Consider the following 4,437-nt stretch of genomic DNA (forward strand, 5'->3'; position numbering starts at 1 on the left):
AGGTTGCTATGTGGTCTACTAGTCCCTTAATTACGGTTAAAAGTGAACATGTACTAAATATACATAGCATATAACCTCACTAACCAAGGATGATGCTAGGATTATGCTAATTTGATTTTTATAAGACATGGTTGTCAAATGTAGCGTTATGAAGATATGAGTAAGTGGGCATTAATTATGTGTTATGTGTGATAATGAATTTGGGTTTCGAAGATATTAAATATCGTGGTTGACAAATTATGTCGTATGCATGTTAGCGAAAATCGTTGTTGGTAAGAATAGGTAAATATGTGTTAATTTGGATTACCCGATGAATTATGTGTGTTGGAAAGGATATGAAGTTGATTAGATGTTTTAATGTTTGATAGTAATGACTATGGAAAGTTAAGTATGAATTATGCGAATGATATGATTGTTACATGTACAAATGAGTATGCTAATATGAGCGTGGTTTCGATGAAATGAAAGTATAGGAATCACGTCGTGACGGACTCAAGCATGAAAGGATAACGGGTCAAGAAAAGGCGAGGAATCGGATACGAGCACGGACGTATAAGGTAAGTGATTCTGTAATCACTTCTTATGTTCGGTTAGGTGATATGGCGTTTTGATTAATTAAACATGATGGTTGAGGTCAAATATGTGTCGTAGTCTTATGTCGTAAAGGATGGGATTAAGTTGACCAAAATGCCCTTGATGGGTATTTTGGGTAAACGATTTTAATAAGTGGTTTAGAAACAAGTTATACGATTAGTGTAATGTTTTGGACAAGTATGGAAGTGGGAAGTATGGTTTTGCTAGTCTTAGATCAATTAATGCGCAAATACCCATAACGGGTCAAATAATTAGGAAATGACAATAAGTCAATAGAGCGTAAGATAAGAATTTCCTTAATCCGGATGTGGGATTTTAAGTTCATATGATAGAATATGAATTTACAAGCATGTAGGAAGAAACGGGAGGTTAAACGGGTAAACGGTTCAAAAGTTATGCGCGTTTTAGTGCGTACGGACGACGAAACGGAGCTGCAGAAAAATGCAAAATCTAGAGGGCGACGCCGACGGGCATGGGGGCGTCGCCGACGGGCTCTAGAAAACCAGTTTTTGTGCTGACGGGTTAATTACCTGTCTACGGGTTTTTGGGCTACGGGTAAATGCAAGGCCCGTCGCCGACGGCCCTAGGGGCGTCGGCGACGGCCTTCCCAAGTCCCAAAAGCTGAAATCTTGTTATTTAAGTTAATTTATGTACCGTGGGCTTCGGTTTGATATCCGTGGACTACGGTGGACTTTCCAAACATGATTTTGATGGTTCCTTAGATGTTTATGGGCTATAAAGCTATGTCTAAGACCCATGTTAATGATGTATGATTATGTAAGAGGTACGCGTGATCTAGTACGTGTTTGTTAAAGTATGTACGTATGTAGATGTGTATGTATGCATGTATAAAGATATGTACGAGTGTATACATGTACGTAGCGATGTAGGAAGGGTATGTATGTATGTAGAGGTGCATGTACGTATGCATAAAGATAGGCATAAGCATATGCGTGGATGTAAAGATGTAAGAAAGGTATATACGTATGAATGTCTTTTGCGTTTAAATGTATGTATGTTGGTGTGTAGGTAGGTAGAACGTATGTATGCGTTTAGATGAATATGGGCTCACGAGGGGATCCATACACGAAGGTATGCACGTATGTAGGTTTGTGTGAAGGCATGTAATAAGTATGTATGTATGTATGTATATATGTATGCATGTATGTATGTATGTATGTATGTACGTATGAATGTAGGTATGTATGTATGTAGGTAGGAATGGATGTAATTAGGTATGCACGTACGTAGGTACGTACGTATGTATGCAGGTACGTATGTAGGACAGTTGCTATTTGTGACCGTAAAGGTATGTATCAGTTTGTATGAAAGGTAGGTACGCATGCATCTAATGAAATTGAGTACTAACGGTAATAGTTGCGTGCTTGGTGAATGAAGTGTAACGCAGGAATACCAAAGAAGTCTCACTACGGATCATATGATCAGGATGGGAAAGCTGGGATGTAAAGAGTTAACGAAACGAGAAGTAAACGTGAACAAACCTTGTATGTTTATAACGCGTACTAATGATGTGAAATTTTATGTGGTGAGCGCAGGTAGTACCAGTCATGAGGATATCCAAGGATTGGAGATCGAAGATCGAGTCACTAGAGAGATTGTACGGAAACGTTGATGTACATAATGTAGTAAACATAAGCTATGTTTTTAACTAGTAAATAAGAGGATGACGGATTTATGAGAAAGAACTGTGTTAAAGTTAAATCTTAAATAAGTTGAGGTATTTATAGTGAAAGAAATTTTATGGTACGTGTTTCCGCTGCGACTTTTGACAAATACGAATTAGGGCGTAAAACCATATGAGCGAAACCTGCTTCCTAAACACAATATACTTCCTATTTTCTCGTAAATCATGCCCTAATCTATACAATGCAATCTAAGACTCGATACAAGACGAAGTCGACAGATGTAGTGCACCAACAGACTCCCCCTCAGATGTTGACGAGTCGACTATCGAGTCACAACCATGCTGTGTCTTCAATTCTTCAGTCTTGATCAGTCTCTGGGCTTTTCTTCTTCTTTTTTCTCTCTATCTTGATCAACAGACTCCTTTTTAACCATATCTGCTTGAAAATCTTCAGACTCCCCCTCCCGATTTGCTGGCATTCCTTTGTTCTTCAGCAACATCTGATACAGGATCTTTGTCTGACTTTCACAAGTTCTAAAATTGATGCCTGGCTTTAGCTTTGTTCATAGAATCTGGAACCTGGCTCAATGTCTATTCACAGCAATTAATTTCTACGATCGAAACTTGGCTTTCTTCAATCAGAGTCCTCAGGTATTGTAACCTGGCTCTTTATCTTTAGGACCAAGATCGAAACCTGGCTATTCTTGCACATTCTTAACCCAGAAGTAAATTTTCTAAATTTAACAATTTGTATGCATCAACACTCTGAAATAATCAGATGACTCCCACTCATAAACATATGCATCAACATTTACTCTCCCTCAAATCACTTTCTCTATGATGAATCACTTGTTGATTTAAAAAAACACATTTAATATTCAATGTACACTCCCCCTTACAACAATGTAATCATGTTTAGCACTTGAGATTTTGAAAATCAGCTTTCCAACATCAGTTGTCGAAAATCTTTTTGACTTTTTCAAAAGTTTATGCTAAAACACGCACAAAATCTTTTTGGATTTTCTAAAAGAAAATAACTGACACCACTTGTTTAGAATCAAGAAAATGCAGAAACAAATATTTACAAACAATATTTTTGTAAGTTCGTGTAAGAGGATCCTATCAGTTTTTGAGACATGTCACCAACACCATTAAGCTGATTACATACTAAGTTCTAAACAATTCACCTAGATTGTCAGTATATTTGTCCACTTAAATTTTCACACAAACTTCAACTGATCCGAGATACGATTTTAATGTTTTAATTACTTGAACTTATTCGTGTGTCCTACTACTTGAATATACTCCCGTATCCAGATCCCAATATTCAGTCTTACAGGTGAGTATACCACAGATGATATATGTTCAGGGGTTTGATGCGAGGGCCGTGAGAGCTCAGGTCGATACTTCCGTATACGCAAAGAGATGATGGCTTCGACTTTTCGGTGTGTCCCCTTTAGAGGATCGTTTGATTACAACAGCAGCGACTATCAATTTTATTGTTTCATCAGCTTGCTGAGGGCGAGCTTATATTTCAAAGCTTTTGCGGAAAGCATTATCCGGGGACTAGGTCAGTACTTCCATACAGCAGAAGTCCCGGGATAATACCCTAGATATCACTGAGCATAAAGATCTAGTATCTCAGAATAAGGGACCTTTCAAACAAGATTTCAGGGGTTACCTATATATCCAAGAAGTTGTTATCTCACAGAACAAGCAAGTTTGAAATTTAGGTTTATATCTCGTCACAATTTACTAAATGTGTAAAAACCTACTGGCATATCCTCAGTGAGATTGTTTATCACATTTTATCTTTACATTTCTTTAGCATGTTGTGACAGTCCACTGATGTACTATCATTTCCTCTTTTTCACAACACAACTCATTTTTGATTTTATCATGTTTTTGGCTTTTCAAATTTTCTAATGTTTTTGGATTTTCTGAAAATTTTCTACTCCCCCTAAAATGCAAACACATTAAAAAAATTTGAAAACTATCTAAGCTCTTGACCCACTGGAAAACACAGAATGTAAAACAAACTATACAAAAACTTGACAACCGACATCGGATTGCATCAATTCGCCATCCACTAACGCATAAACAATCAGAACTCCCCCTTTCACAAACCATTTTCTCATTTAGATCTCAAAACACTTAAGTTTGTTTTAATCAAAATGATTTTTCCGGAAAATGAATTT

At 37.1% G+C, this 4,437-nt stretch overlaps 1 long non-coding RNA gene across 1 annotated transcript; it reads left to right on the forward strand.

Moving 5' to 3' along the window:
* The first annotated feature begins 323 nt into the window (after window positions 1-323).
* On the forward strand, window positions 324-2,361 carry LOC118491348. The gene is made up of 2 exons (XR_004891386.1): window positions 324-557; window positions 2,151-2,361. It is a non-coding gene; the product is annotated as an uncharacterized LOC118491348 (long non-coding RNA).
* The last annotated feature ends 2,076 nt before the right edge of the window (window positions 2,362-4,437 follow it).

This window comes from Helianthus annuus, chromosome 4 (assembly GCF_002127325.2).
Source record: "Helianthus annuus cultivar XRQ/B chromosome 4, HanXRQr2.0-SUNRISE, whole genome shotgun sequence".
Lineage (NCBI taxonomy): Eukaryota > Viridiplantae > Streptophyta > Magnoliopsida > Asterales > Asteraceae > Helianthus > Helianthus annuus.